General features: G+C 48.9%; 1 protein-coding gene across 3 annotated transcripts in view; it reads left to right on the forward strand.

Annotated features, from left to right (window-relative positions):
- Nucleotides 1-1,958: 1,958 nt before the first annotated feature.
- Nucleotides 1,959-18,031, forward strand: part of LOC137468912 (galactosylgalactosylxylosylprotein 3-beta-glucuronosyltransferase 1-like) — a 28,246-nt gene continuing 12,173 nt past the window's right edge. The window contains exon 1 of one of the 3 annotated variants that reach the window (XM_068181134.1): nt 1,959-2,324. The gene's annotated coding sequence lies outside the window, so the exon portion shown is untranslated. The remainder of the gene's footprint in view (nt 2,325-18,031) is intronic. The other 2 variants (XM_068181133.1, XM_068181132.1) reach the window with 2 other exon arrangements.

The raw sequence follows: 18,031 nt of genomic DNA on the forward strand, positions 1-18,031 counted from the left end.
TTCCAGCAGCCTTGGACCTGATCTCTTACTCATGCTTTTCCACTCCAGAGAGAACCCCAGAAGTCAAAGTCCTTAACCAACTCCTAGAGAGGTCCCAGGGTTAGGGTGTTCACCCAAGGATTGCCTGCAGCTCACTAACCACCTCGTTAGTGGTTAATTATCAGTCAATTAACTCCTCCTCAAGTTCTTCCCCCAGCCACAGGAGGATAAAGTCTCTGCCTTATCCCAGGGAATTCTGAAGAATTCAACGCCTTGCAGGTGTAGGCAATCAATTTCTTTGGTGCAGATTTTCCTAAAATCAAGGTGCTGCAGAGCTGGAACAACCCAGCTAACTCGTTCTGGGAGCAGGGTAATGCTTCTGCCAGTAGTGCAAGAGGAATTCAGGCTTCTGCTGAGCCATCTGTGGGGAAGCATGTCACCATTTCCTGACACCCACACGCTGGCTTTCATCCACAAGCACACAGAACCCTTCTGGGCTGACCATGCAACCTGGGGACTTCATGCCTCCAACACTGAGGGTGGATGGATGGATGGATGGGTGGATGGGTGGATGGGTGGATGGATGGAAGGATGGCTTCCTACCATTAAGGGCAGCCTAGGATGCCAGGGCAGAATAAGAGCAGCCCTCAATACACTTGGTGAAGAGCAGCACTTCATGCCCTGCTCTGGCTGGGGGAGAGGTGCACAAGGACATAGCCAGTGGTCTGAACAGCCATAAGCACAGTAGTGGTGAGCATGGCCATAGTCCTTCTGGGCACTGAACTCAACTGCTTGGAATGTCCCCTTGGCAAAGGGAGAAGCAGGTGAGCAAAGGCACTGGCACTGGCCTGCTGCTTTGCCTGTGTTGAGTTCACCTCTGTGTTGCACTTTGTAAATGTCATTTGGGCTGTAAAATGTCACTTGATGTCTTTCTTTCCATGATGTTTTCAGAAATGCCTGCTCTAGAAAGAAACGTGGCCAAGACATGCCAGCTACCCTGAGAAGACAGATTTCTCTTGTTCTCCAAGAGCACTTGCCAGCCAAGGATCTCAAAACATTTTGCCCTGCTTACTGCGTCCCATGGCAGGAGCTTTGCTGCCTGACCAAACAAGTCCCCACCTGAGCCTGGGACTATGCTACTTTGTGTGCCTCATGGTCTGCTGAGAACTGAAACCTCTTCAGGAGAAACTCCTGGAATATGACAGTCACAACCGTGGGAAGGGTAAGGGAGGAACAGATGTGTGCTGTGCAGCCCAGTGCAAGGAGAAGTCTCCTACAGCAGGACTGAGGTGTGACAGCCCTCACTTCTGCCCTCTGTGCATCCAGCCCCAGCTGGGAGGCTGAAGGAAGAGCTGCTTGTCACACTCCCCTTCAAGTAGCATGGTGACTTTATTATGGCCGACAGACAGCTCCTAAGGGAGGTAGGTAGAGGAAAACTGAAGAGGGCTGGTCTGCTCCCACTCAACCTGCTCCGAGGCAGAGGCCACCAGACAACGCATTGGCTGTGGCTGTTCAAGTGGCCAGAGCAAGGAATGGCCCAGCGGCTGCCGCAGTGGGAAGTGGTTGCACCGACATCACCATCATCCCACATCAGGGAAACTGAGGCACGCAGTGGCGATGCGCGCACCAAGTAGCAACTGGGGGACCAAATTTCAGAAGCACTGTGGCCGCTGGGTTCGGGCTGTGACTCCCAGGTTGCCTAATAGATAGCCAGCCCGCACAGGTTGTAGCCATGGCAGGTGGCTCTTTCATGAAGCAGCCGGAGCGGGAAATCACCCCAGCACCGGTCAGCGGCAAAGAGAGATCCTCGGCACGGGCAAAAAAATCCCGCCCCTCGCCTTCGGCGGGAAGAGCAGCGGCCGGACCGGGGCAGGGAACCCTCCCTCTTCGAGGGCGCCCGGCCCCGCTGCGGGCGGCGGGGGCAGCGCTGCGGCCGTGCCCGGCCCCGCTCGCCTTTCCCCCTTCTCCCGGCCCGGGTCGCCTCCTGGCCGCTCCTTCCCCCGTCGCTGGCTCCGCGCTCGCCCCTTCCCCGCTTAAGGTGGCCCCGCGGGATGCGTGGCGCGCAGGAGCCGCTGCGGGCGGCCCTCGGCGCTCCCCCCACCCCCGGCACGGGGTGGCCTTAAATCGGCTCCGCGCCGCGCGTAGCCGCATCGCCGGCGCCGTCTGAAGGCGGGCGCCGCCATCCGCCGGCAGCGCCGACGGGCCGGTCCCGGTGCCGGTCCCAGGGCGCAGGGAGGACACGCCTCCACCCGGCGGCGGGCGATGCTCCCCCGGCAGCCCCCGGCCCGGTGCCGCCCCGCGCCCGGCGCCCCGGCGTCTCCGCCGTGACCGGCCCATCTCGCCAGGTAAGCGGGAGACCCCGCGCTCGGGCACCGGGGCTCTGGGGGTGGGAGCAGCGCCGGGGATACAGCGGTGACCTTGCGGTCCCCCGGAGCTTGGCGCTGGAGGGGTGCCCTGCCCCGCGACCGGCAGCTGTATTCCCGAACTTCATCCCCGGTTCCGCGCTTGAAGAGGACCCCGACCTTGTATCCCCCCACACCTTGGTCCGGACACCTCCCAGGGGAGCGACATCCCAATCCCAGGCTGGAATTTTCCACCTGTGGGGAGATGCCCTCATTCCTGGTGTGTGTCTACCCGGGAATCTCGCCGCCGGGATCTCGGAGCAAGGATACCCAAACGCCGGTCCCGGGCACGCCGCTGCTCCCGGAGAGGTTTTATTGCGCCTCTTGGTGACAAATAACGGAGAAGCCAAACTACAGAAGGGCGACAAGGGGGTTTGTGTGCCGGCGCAGGTAGCCTCGCTGGGAACCGACCCCAGGTGGGCGTCCCAATGAGGGGCCCTGGAGAGGTGGATTGGGAGAGGGCAAGAGTAGGAGGTCTGGGGAAGGGTTCTGCCCGGTTCTACCCCTGCCTCGCACACGGGCGTCTACCGAAGGATGCAGTTGCTGATTTTCTGGAGCAGTTTGGGGTAAATCTTGCTAGGCGAGTTGGAAAGTACTTTTTTTGGCCTCCCGCTCCAGCCACTGAGCCATCCAGCCTCGGGCTAGGGGGCAAGAGGGAGAGGCTCAGCAGCTAATGCGTGACGGAGAGAAACCCCTCAAGGTGCTGCAAATCTGGAGAGAAGCAGCAAGTTCCTCAGTAACTCCTTAGGGAAAGCTGCCAAGGGGCAATTTCTTTGCAGCTGGAGAGAAGGGGCGTTGGAATCAGCACGGCAGCACAAAGCATCACCATAGCAGAGCAATAATGACAAGCTATAAATACCTGTCCGATAACTTGAAGTCCACACAGCTCAGCAAGTGAGTGGGGGAGAGTGAGCAATGCAGCCACTGCAGGTGCTTTCAGCTCATTTTTTGGACACAGAGGAGGCTTCCTTGTGCAAAGCACATATGCAGAGAGTGTAGCAAGGTACAGCAGCTTCACACATGAGTCTGATCACCCACTTCTGCTTGGGCTTAAATCTGATCAGGTGCAAAAAGGGAGAAATGGGTGGGGAGGTTCACACCTTGTACCTCTGGACAGCCAGAAGTGCAAGGCATTGACCTCACTAGCCTCAGACAGACTAGGAACAGGGGCCATATAGCACTTCCACAGCTGGGAGATAGGTGCACAGAGACAGCAGGATAGGAACCTCACAGAAGGGAGGCCATCATTATTCCAAAATGTAATTCCTCAGTAGGAGATTATGGGGACCTCAGTCTCAGGCAATAGAGAGGGTTACAGGGCAGGAGGAGGCCACTGGCAGAGCTGTATGTGACAGCCTGTGTCACATCTGTTTGCAGCCATGCATGCTGCCAATGCCCTTTTCTCCATGCCCTGGAACAGGATGTGGGGGCTCCATCACCTTTGCTTGGTGCCTGCTCCATGGTTTCCTGGAATCTCTCTGTTGGCAGGCACACCAGGGATACAGTGCCAGTAGCTGAGCCCACGCTGTGCCTGCCCAGTGTGAGGCCAGGAGCTCCATGACTGTGATTCCAGCCCTCCCTCCCCGTGTCCCTCCCAGGAGTGACTTTGGTGTTGCTTTCAGGGCACTTCAGTCTGCATTGAATTAAGGCTCTGCAGAGCAGTTAACATACAGAGGTAGATGTGCAGCTAACACATCATATCGAATGTTTCAGGAATCTGGTGAGATCAAGTTAAAGCTCTTCTTTGGCATTTTGAGTGCAGTAACAATAATAGTAGTAATAATAATAATACTAATAATAATGATAATAATAGCGAAATCATCTAGGCAACCTTGCAATCCCAAAGCAATTCAACCAGCTGACACAGAGCGCAGCTGAGATGCAGCCACCTTTACAACAAAGGGCTTCAGCCTGGCTTGCCAGACACTTGAACAGCCACGGGATAGAAAACAAAGCAGTTGGGCTGAGGACACTTGCTCCCACGACAAGGGTTTTAATGAGGGAAGCTCCCGCACCTTTGGGCTTTGTTACAGTGTCATCTGGGAAGACTGTTGCCTAGGGAGCTGTACAGAGCTATACAGCAGCTAAATGTATGCAAGAGAGAAAACACTTCCACAATGTACAGCCCTTAAATTCATATTCTTTCCATGGTTTGGGAGTATTTTGGTGCCTAGTGCCTGTGTTCTCTAGTGACATCTTCCCTGCAGTGTCCAAGGTTGTACTGGACAGCTCAAGGCTGTGTTTCCTGTGTACCCAGCATCCTTTCTTGTTGCCTGTGAAGCACTGGTAAAGGTGCTTTTTGGCAGGGAACTTTCCTCTGCTTCAGCAGCAGGCCAGGAGATGTCTTTAGTGTCCGAGACCAAAGTTGTACCTAGCAGGCAGCTTGCTGGCAGGAGCCTGCATTGGATTGTTTCCAGCTGTACCCCAGATGGCTTTCCTCCCCTCTTCACCACAGTAATGACCTGCCACTGACAGTGCTCTACACATCCCTGTGTTTCTCAGTGCCTTCATAACTCCAGCCTCGGCTGCCCCTCTCTCCCAGGGTGCTGGTGCTGCAGGCACAGTCACCTCCTGCTTTCCTCCAGTGTCTCAGGAGGCAATGTTGCTGTTCCAATCATAAGAAGCCACCCCATAACTCCATCCACTTCCTGGAACTACTTCCAAGGCCTCTTCTTCCTCGCCTTGAGCACTTTTGATGGTCTTTCCTGTTCACAATACTTGGGAGCAATAAAGACATGTGCTGCAAGCCTTCATATGTATGCCTACAAGGGATGAGATATTTGATAGGCTTCAAAGATGCCCTTTACTGAGCATGCAAAATTGCTCTGAGAAAGCTCTGCAATTATTCTGCAGGATGTACACAGGAAAGATGATATCTGTCCCCTTCCTCCTTGTCTCTAATTGTTCCTAATAAAAGAAGAAGCCTAAAAAGGAGGTAATAAGCCAGACTGGAATCTGGGTCCCACACACCTCCAGGGCCCTGGGAGAGTCTAAAATCACTCTGCCATTTTTGCTCCTGGCCTTTCTACCTAATAATAAGCATTACGCTTCCCATCCCAAGATCTTCAAGCACTCTGCATGTGTGATTAAGAGCACTCCCTGCCCACATACAGAGCTGTTTGTCAGGATGACTACCCCCTCTTTACAAGGGAGACACGGCAGCTCATCGCGTCAGAGCTGAGACAGCCCCAGATCATTTGTCTCACAGGCAAGAGGCCCCTGCATCTCTGGGAAGCACTTGCTGGGAAGCAGCTCAGCCTAACAGGACTGTGATTTAAAACCTACCAGTACCACAAAAGGCTAACAAATACAAGGCATGGATGAGACCTGGGGCTGTCAGCACCCTCATCTCGGGTGCACACATGACTGCCTAAGACCAGTTCTTCGAAAGGGACACTGGTCAGACCCCACTGATTCCTCCAGGTTGGGGTATGTCTCCAAAACGCACCTCAACCTGTGGTTAGCACACTTATAAAAACTTGGTCCTTTAATCCTTCCTGCTGTTTTAGGCTGTGCAGGCTTATAATTAAGAGCTTGAAGTCTCTTCTACCTTGCTCTCATGTGACATTAGTGCTCCCAAAGGCCTTTCCTTAAAACTTGATTTTATCTACTTTGCTAATGTTCCCAAGTGTTCAGTCAGCTACCTTGTTGCCTTCCTCCACCACACAGTGTGGGGGACTGTCTGACATCTTTCTGCCTGAGATGAAAACATTGCACTCTGCAAATTCCTGGGATTTATAAAACGCGTTCTAAGTTTCCTCATGAGACATAGCTTCCCAAGTCTGAGACACAGAAATGGGATCCACAGCTCCAGCAAAGGGACCTTCAGATTTTGTTTGCTGTTCATCCCTACTCTGATCAGGCAATCCCACTAATGCCTGGCACACGTAGAGAGATTCCTTAAGATGGGGTTAGTTAGCTCGGGAAGACACATGAGGAGGGACATTGGGGTGAAAAACAAAGCAATCGACAACACAGAAGAGGGAGAATGAATGCTTCTCTACAGGGCTTTTCTCAGTAGAGGAGTTGGACTGCATTCAGAAAAACATGAAAGATAGCAATTTGATGATAAAAGTAAGTATTTTCCCATGCTGTGCATTGTGACATAAGAGCTCTGTGCTACAAGATGCTGCTGGTGCTGAGTGTAGGATTCAGGAACAGGAGAAATTGTGATGGATAGTAGGTTGTTCATCACTGGACAGCAGAGTCCACGTGAAAGATATCTAAATCTTCAGGGTTGTACCTTTCACATCCTCTAGCAAAGGATTTTTTATACCTTCCAAAAACTCCTAACACTGATTAATGTAAGACGAAGGACAAAAGGACATAGACATGTTTAAGTGAAGATCACTAGGGCATATTTTAATTTCCAGGCAAAAGCAAAAAAATGTATTTTCCAGCCTGTGTGCTGACACTTAGCTCTTGTAGGCTTGGGTTTTGTCAGCTGGAGCAGGTTCAGGTTAACTTCTGCTGAGATTTGAGCTGGTCCGGTGGTGCTTACGCTGCCACTTCCCCTGCCCGTGTTGTGGATTTTAGCACACTGCCAGCGTCCTGGCAACTTTACGTGGTGCTGGTCTATGAATAATGCTGCATTGCAAAAGAGGATGGTTTTCTTTGGATGTTACCTCTTGTCAATGAGAGCAAGGGCATTTATTCCCAGTATGCCAACCTCTAGCCAAGCAAAGTGCTGGGATTACTTGGAGCTGAACAGGGTTAGCAGTCGGGCAATCTCAGCTCTGGATAAAAGATTTTAGAGCAGCAGTGTTGTCTCATTCTGTAAGTTCACGGTGGGTCTGTGTGTGGGAGTACAGGGCACATGGGAACTGTGATTTGCTAAGCAAAGCAGGATTGCTCCTCAGCAATCCTTGTGTGGGAGAACTTGGAGGAAAAGCCAAGGGCCAGGCAGGCAGCAGTAACTTGCAGACCCTGCCTCCCCTGAGGTGATGCTCCCCTGGGGTGTTGCAGGGCAGTCTGGCTTCTAAAACACTGCCCTTAAAGGCAGGGTTTTAGCAAGGTCCTCTGCTCCCAATAAAAATCTCCCAGTGCCTCTTGATAGAAACAGCACAGTTGATCCTTGCCTGGCAGGAGTAAAGGTTGCAGGCTCCTCTCCCCCTTCATGCCCTGGCTGTTAAAATAGGATAGTTAACATTCATCTTGCCCTGACCCTCCCTCATTCTGAAAGCTAAAAACATCTGTAAAGGGGTGTTTTTCCTATGACTGGCAGGTTTCATTTATTTTTATGGTTATGTCCATAGCTGTGAGTTAGGCAACAGTGCTAGGCTTCATGAAAGCCCTGACTGTGACCACAGCAATGGGACTGACATTCATTGGGGTAATACTGCACAAAGTGCCACTTCGGAGATCAGTGCTGGGTTAGCCTGGGTGTCAGCAAGGGATCTTGTCCTCTCTGCTATGCTGGGCTACCTTCCTCACTGGTCCAGCCATTGTGTTCTTTGTGTCTCCCCTCCACTTTCTCCAGCACAAATGCCAGGGTGATCTTAACTTTCTCCCTGCTGATACTTCATCCCCTGGATCCTTCTATTCCGAGGCCCTTCCCCCAGCCCAGATCCACACAAAGGTGAAAAGGAAGGAGGAGACGATGACTTTCCTCTATCTGCCAGCTTCTCTCTCCACCTCTGACGTGAATGAGGCCCTTCATGGTTTTCTCTTGAGCAAACACAGATGCTTTTGTTTTATGGGCTTGTGGGACGGGATGGAATTAATAAATCAGAGCGCCAGTGCTGTGCCGCCACATTCCTGCAATTTTAAGGCAAGATCACACACAAAAAAAGGGCAGAAACAAAATAGGCAATCTCTTCAGAGAGCACTCAGATGATTTGACTGTGCCTCCTGCTTGCTGTCTCACTTGGTCTCCTGCTTCCTCACCCTTGTTCATTCCTCCTCCTCCTTTCTCCAACTTTCGCATTCCCATTACCCTCATTTCTTCTGTTCCCTTTCCCTTCCTCAGGAATCACTTTCAGTCACTCCTAAGTTTCTCACCTAAACCTATTTTTCTTCTCTTGTCTTCCTTTCATTTATGTTTCTTTTACCCTTACCCCACACTAAGGTGTGACCACAGCTTGTGCATCCAGGTATGAAGTTCAATGTCCTGCATGTAAGCCGAAGAATCAGGAATGCCTCAGGTTTTCACTGTGGACTGAAATGTCTGCTCTTACACCTGCTTCCTCCACCCCACTTCTGTTTTTCCTTCTAAGAATGTTGCTGCTTGAGAGATTCAGTGAATGACTCTGGGAATAAAACACAAAGTATTACTGTTCTCCTCTCAGACCTGGTATTTAACAGTGTTCCTTCGAGCAAAATTAGATCCTGCCCCAGAACTGGCAGACCCTTTCCTTCCTCAAAGGACAACCAGAAATGCTTTGCCTAAAATTAATTCATTTGAACCAAATGACGAGTTTTAACATCTGTGCTTGGCTACCACCAGGTGGTAAGGAGCTAGGAGAAGATCTTTTTTCTCCCCTGTAATTAGCTAACTGTATGTGGGGCTTCAGGAGGACAAAGTGAACTGTGTGGTTAGTACAAACCACCAGCAAGGGGCTGAGACAGTTTTTTTCACTGTGCTGGTTGTTTTTTCTCTAATGAGCTTAGGCACTTGAAAGTCATTTCCCCAGAGTGCTTATACATTGTTGTGCTTATCTCACCTGTGGGGGAACTGAGGCACTGAAGCAGGTGAAATGATTTGCCCAGATTCACATACTGACGCATAGTTGAAGCCAGAAAAAGAACCAAGAAATCTTGTTTCACAGTTGACTGCTTTATCCTCTGGCCTCAGAGGAGGCCAGCAAAGACCTTTATCTTGTTTAGATGAGTGGATAGTCATTCCAAGAGGGCGCTGGGGCAAGGATATCTTTCTGTACTAATACACGTCTTAATGAGTCCTGTTGCTAAGCGGCTTCTATGATAGATCATGCATCTTCTTCACTAGGCATTGAAACAATTTTTTAATCATTAAAGCTAATACAGAATCCTCAGAAACATCCAAATCTCACAGCAGGGGCTGAAATTAGCAAGCAAACAGAAACCAAATCCTGATTATCCCTGTGCACCTCTACAAAGCCCACAAGCAGCGTCTGCTGAAGTCAAACACAAGCCCAGCTGAGCTGTATCTCAGGGCTGGGCTGGGTAGTCAGAGGCAAGCTGGCAAATCCTGCTGCTCCACGGTCCACAGCAAGTTTTTTCCTCCCTCAGACATGTGTGCCAGCTCCTCGTCTCCATGGAGCAATAGAAAAGGAGGTAGGAGTGTTAATCATTGACCCCAGATAGCTGAGGCATCCCCTGGCAGATCTTTAGGAAGGAGAAATTATGTGCATTTTGTCAAGTGTTATTAAATGGCAGATCTCAGCCTGGCCAACATTATTCCCCCAGCCTATTTTTGTTTTCTTTTTGCCCTTGGAACCACCTCCTCCATCCTACTCCCACCAACCTCTTACATTTTCTGTTTTGTGAACAATTAGTTATTTCAGGTGTTCTCTCCAGTCAAGTCCCCTGCTCTGCCTTAATTCAAATGTCTGCCCTCTAACGTGGAATACCAGCACCTCTTGAACTGTAGAAGCCCACAGGCTTCTCCATAACTCCTCCAGTAACCCCAGTGTGTTTCCCATTCTGGTTAGCAACTGTCACACTGTTTCCTGTTTTCCTCAAACCTACAGTGCTCAGCAGCATGTCATCCAATTATAACAGGAGGTTTTTTTACAGCCAAAGTGAGGTTTCTAACTTCTGTGCTAGAATAGGACTCTTGGAGCATTAGAGAAAATACAATAAATCTCTTATTATTCGATATGCATCAGCAGCTCCATTACAAGGGAACCGGACCATTACAAAGTCACAGGACACCCGTAAGCATTTTTCTGAGATCATCACTGCTGGCCTCTGTGCGGACTTTTAGGGGTGAATATAGTTTACCCCAAAGGATTCTTTGGGAAAGGATAATTTAAAATGGCTCTGAGCACCTCAAAGAGCCTCTCTTGTCACTCTCTTGAGAATAAATCCAAGACTGTTCCTGTATCATGGTCAGTCTCACCACTTGTGCTCCTAGGCCTGTCAGTCTGCTAGACAAAGCCTGTACACGTCTTCCCACCTAGCAGCCTCTTCAGGAGGTGCTGCAGAGGATGCTTGTGGCTCTTTTGTCAACACCAGCTCCTGTTCAGTGGTAGATAAGCTGCCATCTCAGCAAGTTTTATTCATAGTCCATCAAGCCATGCCAAGCCAAGCCACACTTGGATTGTAGCTCTCTTGAAGTCAAACCAAGTCCTGAAAGGGGTGCAAAGTAGTCAGTAGACAAGATTTCTGCTCTTGTATACTTCCTTCTGCACTGCACTTACCAGACTGATAAAATCTGATACCGAGTATTTCTTTCCTAACCCAAACATGGGTCCTAACCTGAGCGCCAGACCAAATACATATGGCCTAGAAATTAGTTACAGCAGCAGAAGCAAGATCCGGTTTCTTTCTTCTTCCTTCCCAAGCAATTTTTGGATGTTTCCTCTGCCTAGAAGCTGTTGCTGACCCTTCAGGGATATTTTTTTGCAGAACTGGTAATGGATGGAGGTAGTTCACATGTGCCTGTGTGAAGCTAGAAATACCTAACCTGGCTTGTTGACTTCCACAAACATTCTCATAACCAGAGAGAACTTTCCTTTCCTGAGCACAAGGAGGGAGCCAGATTCATCCCCAGAATCAGGAGAGATTCATATCTGCCTCTCAGATTTACAGCAGCAGCCTATTTCTGGTTTTAACAAGAAACCATTCTTTATCTGACCCGATCTTCCAGGCCAACTTGGTCTGCCCTGGAAGCTCCAAGGGCTCTCAAACTGCAGAGAAGGGTTCAAAAAAAAGCCTAGTTCATCTTTCCTCTCCAGCCAGAGGTATCTATTCATCAGTTATTCAGTCCAAGGCCAACTGGCAGCCCAAGAATGTGGAAGTAAGGTAGGAAGCCCATGAATGTGGAAGGTAGGAAGGACAGCACTGCCCAGCACACCCTGAGTGCAGAGGTGTAAGAGCTGGGGAGACACGTCTCCCAGGGTTTTCATGGTTGTATTTGTGCAAAGATGATACTCTAATCTCAGGAAACAGATCGAGCAGCCAACTCCCCAGCTGGGGGAGTACCAACCCCCTTTTGCGTCCAGGCCTAGGGCAGCCTGAAGCACACAATTTCACAGATAGGCCCACAAGTACAATACTGCACAGGCTGACCTCCCTCCCAAGAGGGAGCTTTATCCAAGCTTTATAAACACTACATGCAAAGACACTTTCAGACCAGGCTGCTTTCACATGCAATTAAAGAGCATGGCAGAGAGCAATCCCCATACAAGCAAGCCCCATGGCAAGCCCCATGCACTCTAAGAGAGAGAGCAGTTTGTTTCTCATGCTGTGAGCTCGTCTGCCCTCAATTCCCTCACAGCCTTCCTTGCCTTCCCAAGAGACTCTTCCATTTTAACTGTGCAAGACACGGAAAAACAGAAACCAAAACCCACATACTTTTTTTCTGGTAGGCTTGGATTGTTGTTAGAAAAGGGCATGTGACTTTTGCTACTCCTCAGCTCCATCTGTTCACCCAAATGCATCCACCGCTTACTTTTTCTACAAAATAAAACTTACTCTGATCATGATGCAGGGATATGTGCTAGCAGCTGCTGCCAGTGCCCAAGTTAGATATTGCTCCCCTGGCATTTCCAGAAGGTGGGAATTGCATATGGGTCTCTTGATCTCAAACACTTTGGCACATTATTTGAATGTGGCCTACCTGTAGTCCAGAGTCAACAGCTTCCCTGTTAGAACAGGGAAGGACAGCAGGACAGTCCTAGCAGGACACTGACCATCAGCTTCCTACCCCTTCTTTCTTTTGCTCTCCCCTTTTTATTTCACATGCAGAAGGCAGAAAAATAAACACTGTCTGCTGACTCTAATTTTCATTCTAGTGCTTCTTTTAATCAAGCCCAAGCTATACAGATCAGCTGTGGCATTTAAGGTACAAATCAAGCAGCGGACCATAATGTATATCAATTGCAAAAGACAATTCTCTAGGTGCCAATTTATCCATTCTGCATTTGTTTCTAAAAGTGTCTGCATGACACTTGGATGCTGCACAGCAAGTGGCAAATATAATGAGTGCTGATGATTTATTTGGAGGAAGAAATCAGAATTACCATTTTGGACCATCTCAGTCAGTTACAAAGCAAGCGTATTTCACACAGCTCAGAGAGCTGCAACAGCAGAAATGTATATCAAAATACCAAAGTGGTGTTTCTCCTCTCTGTCATCTCACACAACTAACACCTGCATGATGTGGTATCAGTGCTGTCCAGTGTCCTCTCTGTCTTAATCTATACGGAGCAGCCAACCACCAGAACATTCCACACAAAGTTGCTGTTTGCACTATGCTTTTATTGATCACATAATTCAGCCAGCATTCCCAAATAAAAACTCAGGGGGATTCTTGCCTTTACACTGCATTCATTCTCTGCCCACAGTTCTTTTCATACAATAACAGATCAGGGCTCTGATTCTTCAGGGGGCCAACACACAAATGTAACCCTTAAAATGCCAGTGTTTTCACAGATTTGTGGAAGACAGTAAACATATTTAACTACACTGGTGTTTTAAATGACATAACTGCTGCCCCACTCATTTGCACTGTGATTTCAGCCAGAGCAGTTTCTCCTTTGCTTTCTTTTGCCCTCCCTAGGAGTAATGGGGCAGTCCAGCAGGGAAGAGCATTTCAACATCGCCTTTGAAAGCAGAAGGAAAACAAGCTGTCTAAATCAATCAAGAGTCTGCATTAGTGATAGCTTGTTCCTCTGGAGGTCTGCATTTGATGTCATATTGACACACAGCTGAGATCAAAGCCTGTCTCTGTATCCTGGCTGCTATCAGAGAAGCAGCATTGGCCTTTGGGCCCCATATCTTTATAAGGAGCTCGTGATCAATGTGATTTTTCCCCCCATAACAAGCACCTGTGAAATGTAGTTATCCATCAAATAATGCCTAATGTCTTTTTCTCTGAAAAAGTAATTCCTCTCCATCTTTGAAAATGTTCTGGAAGGCAATACTATGGGTTTTTCCTTTCTGCTTTTGTAAAAAAGCTGTAAAATGACAGCTCCCACTCCTGCTGAACAGGCATCAGCTGTTAACTCAGTAGGGAAAGCTCTGAATGAGATATACAGAAACTTTGGAACAATCCACAATTGTTTTTGCTTCCTTAGAATTATTTTGCCTCCTTGGAAAAGAAAAAAAGCTTCTTTTTTTTTTTTTGGCTAATGAAGATATTGGGCTGATTCATGCTGATACGTTTGGAATTATTATTCTGTAAAATTATTATTCTGTAATAGTCATCAGCATCTAAAAAGGACCTCAGTTCTGCCAGAGCTCAGCAGCAGGGAAGAGAATCTGATGTCTGAATAAGCCCCTGAGTTCCCTTTCAAGACAGGACAACTCCAAGCTTAGAGGTCTTTGAGGAGAGAGCAAGCTTTCTCAGGAGACATCTGGTACCCCCTGCTTCTCTTCGGGCCTGAGCTGCTAATCTTTCTCTGGGTATTTCTGGCACCCCTGGATTATGGCTCTGCAGTGCAGGGAAATTGTGATGGGGCAGAGGGCTGTGTCCCTCTGAGTCACAGCCCACCCTTGCCTATGCTCAGGTGGCAGGAATGTGGTGAAAAGTTGTATGGATCAATCGTGAAGGACATTTGGGTCTGGGCTGATTAAAAATAGCCTGGCTTAGACCTCCTTTTTCAGGCTCCGGAAAGCTCCCTGCAAGGACGGGCTTTGCAGCCAAGTTCAAGGTCCAGTCTGCATTCAAACTGGGTTATCTCCATTCCTGCTGATAGCCCAGATAGGGCCTGAATACCCTTGATCTACCTGGGGATAGCAGGCTGTCTCTAAAGTATTGGCTCCTGTGGGACCTAGCCAGCAGATTTAATTAGCTCCATCAAAGTTTCTTTTTTGTTTTCTGTTGGGGTTTGTTTTTTGGGGTTTTTTTTGGCTTGGAAGAAATCCCTGTATGAAGCATCACCCTCCTTCAGTCCATGCTCCCACACACAAGCCACATGTTTAGGACAAGGATGCTCTTCAGAAAGGTTCCATGTCAAGCTGTTCACAGACCAAGCTTTGAGGAATGCTCAAGTTGGCTTCATGTGGGCAGTGGAGGGATGGGGGTTGTTCACGGTGTATTCCCGAGGGACAAGCCTGGTTTCTGGGCTGAAGTAACTCTGCTCTCATATGGTGAAGGGATCAGAGCTGGCAGGAGAGGATGAAGCCTTTCTTTGCATCTGAGGAAAAGGTGCAGGGGCTTGGGAAGGGTAGCTGTTTCATTGGGAGTGACTCACTTCCTGGGGAAGTTGTCCCCACAGGAGCCTGCGCACCAAGGGACAGTGTTGATGGGGCTGAGCCTTGAAACTACACAGCTGCTGGTAGTTCTGCTCTTCCTGCTATGGGGAAGGACCTGGCCATCCTTCCCTGTATTGTTTTATTATTTGTAGTTCCCTGGGTTTTGTCTCTCCAGGGGACTCAGTTAATTTTCCTTTGCCCTCTCTCCCCATGAGCAGTAGGGGAGTGCTCACCTCATTCAGATTGCAGGTGTCACTTGCCTGCAGCCCTTCACCAGGTCTGCAGCAGAGGGATGATTAAAACCCCCAGCAGAAGAGCATTCTTACACCTTGGGACAGAACTGCAGTCTCCTACTGTTGCCTAGCTACTGGGAGGTCAAGATCCCAGTTGTGGGATCAGAGCCTTTCTCTTCCCTGTTCCATCCACCTCTCCTATGAAGACAGGCTGAAAGAGCTGGGGCTGTTCAGCCTGGAGAAGAGAACATTCTGGGGAGATCTCAGAGCACCTTCAAATACCTAAAAGGGGCTACAATAGAGATGGAGAGGCACTCTTTACAAAGGCATGTAGTGAAAGGATAAGGGGGAATGGGTTCAGTCTGAAAAAGGGTAGGCTTAGGTTAAATATTAGGAAGATGTTCTTTACTTTGAGGGTGGAGGGGTGCTGGCCCAGGTTGCCTAGAGTTGTTGTGGATAGGCCATCCCTGGAAGTGTTCAAGGCCAGGTTGGATGGGGCTTTGAGAAACCTGATCTAGTGGAAGGTGTCCCTGCCCACGGCAGAGGTGTTGGAACTAGATGGATCTTTAAGGTCTCCCACTTCAAAACAATCCATGATTGTATGATCAATATTTAACTTCCTAGAAAAACTGCTTCTTTTCTTTTTTCCCCCATTTGTTTTTCAGCCACCCAGTTTCAGCAGAGTTTAGGGGAGAAATTGCTACTTTCTGAGCAGAAAACCAAATCTGCCTTTTCCCTTCACTTTCCACCCCCACAAGAAATACAATTGAATGTGAACCCTGAGGCACTGTCCTTTAGATCTAGCCTACCTTTTCTGTCCTACAACGATGCTATTGCTGAAGAGCTGTCTGGGGGTCAGAGGAGTCTCGCTACTGAGAAATGCCCTGTTTTGTCTGTGTTTACACAGTAATTACCCGTGCTTACCCCAAAGCAATAACCCATTCCACCCACTTCTGTGCTTCCTTGAATCCGTCCTCCCACTTTATCGCGCACATCTCGAACAGGGAGGCAGCTGCCTGGTGAGGGGAAGCACTGCAGCATCTCGGCCTGTCTCAATTTTTAGCACTATTGTAGTTTTGACTGAAGGCTCTGATGGGCCCAAGGGAATGGGAGGAGAGGGGATAGCAGCTTCCTGTGCATTTCAGCAAGGCAGGGACTGAGCCGGTGCTGCTCACCACAAATACCGGCGCTGCCATGAATTATGCATTCCTTGTTTAAAGAGAGGTCGCTCTCATCAATAATTGAAAGCTCCCTGCTCTGCCTTCAGCATCACATCTCCCACACCGGGAGTTAGGGAACTCATGAAATCTGCATGGACTTCCTCAAGGTGGCTAGGGGCTGGTGGAGAAAGGCAGCAAAACGCAGGCAAAACAAACCAAAAACCTTGCTGACAGCTTTGGTGTGTGAAATTAAGAGTCATCTGCAGCTACCTGCAGCTCTGCTCCAGCCCTGCCTCTCACACCCCTGACTCCTCCCCTCTCCACACCTGTCTCCTCCCAGAGTACACACAGAACGGTAGGCTTGCAAACATGGCTTAAACCAAGACTAGGGAATGTGTCTTGAAACGTTTGGCTCCATTACCTGAGAGTTGTTTGATTTGGGCGCTTGCCTAGAAAATCGTTACATTGGATGGCGGGATGTTCCCAAGGGACAGTTTGAACTGTGAAATATGTTCCTCTGGGAAGGTAAGGATCTTTAGAGCCTGTGTCTCTAACTAGAGCTGTACAGTCCTGGGCCTGGGGTTGATCCAGCATTGAGAGTCTTGTAAGTCTGGCTCAAACAGGCTGGCTGGCCTGAACCACAGGCTGGAAAATCAGCTCTTGCAGAGCAAACTTCTCGAAAAGTGTGGTTCTCATTCTGGATCAGGCAGGCAGAGGGCAAAACCAAAACCTCAGAGAGCTACCAGAGCCCATGTGATCCTAACCATTTCTGAGTTATCAAAAAGGATGTAAATTGAGCAGCTTCTCAACAGGGCTGTAGGAAAATCAGAGGCACTGAAACGTGTCAGCCTTATAATCCCCAGTCAGCTGCATCTCTCCTTAACTTTCACCCTTCTCCCATTCACCCAGCATGTCCTTCCAAACACTCTGCAGCTCAGGGAGAAAGTCACTCCCTGGGTCATTTTGCAGCCTGGAATCCTTATCCCTCTCTCAATTTCTGTGTTGTCCTGCCTGTAACAAATTGTACCCTGTTGGTAATTAGTCAATAACAGATGAAGAGATTGGTCACATGTGATGGTCTGTGCCTCAGCCAGATCTGTTTCTCTTCAGCATCATTCCAGGGAATCCAGCTCTTCCCCCTGTGTGCTTCTCTCATTGTCTTCTCCTGAATCCTTTCATAATAATGCCCCCTGTGTCAGAACAGGAGCTTAAATGGAGACTGAATGGTGTTGCATCCCAGGAGCTGAGAAGTCTGACAAAGCACATGAAGCCAGAGTAGTACGAGAAACATTTTGTCCCTATCATACTCAGCTTTGTGCTCTGTGTGTTTGTTTATTTTTTAATGGAGAACAAAAGATTGATGGATGAAATTAAGAAGAGGGATGTGTAATTGGAAAACAGCTCAGGAAGGCTACAGGCAGCATATTGAAGGCATCCATCAAACATTCAGCTAATGTTGTTAAGGGTGTGTAACACAAACAAGGGCTGCAGGAGACACTAGGGAAAAAAAAAAAGAAAAGTAAAGAGAACGTGGAATAGGCAGGACAGGAGAAATAGCAAGAGAGGAGAAGAGCCAGCAAGAGAGTGCAATCAATAATATTTGTATTGCAATCACATCCAAAGGCTCCCGTTGGGATCAGTGCTGGACTGTACAAACACATAAAGAGATGGTCCCTGCCCTCTACAGCTTAAACCCAGGAATTACCAGATGAACGCAGGAGATGGGTTTAGATGATCACAAAATTTTCTTCTGATCTTGAATCTCATTTAACAGGATCTATTCTGAGAGGGGTTAAAGGCAGAAGGAAGGTAGCTGGTTGTGCCAAGAATACACACTGCAATGTTTGCCAGCAGGCATGCAATTAATCCGAGCCACTTAGGAGACTTTGGTTTTAATTATAAAAAGTAGGTAAAA

Source organism: Anomalospiza imberbis, chromosome 2, assembly GCF_031753505.1.
Source record: "Anomalospiza imberbis isolate Cuckoo-Finch-1a 21T00152 chromosome 2, ASM3175350v1, whole genome shotgun sequence".
NCBI lineage: Eukaryota > Metazoa > Chordata > Aves > Passeriformes > Viduidae > Anomalospiza > Anomalospiza imberbis.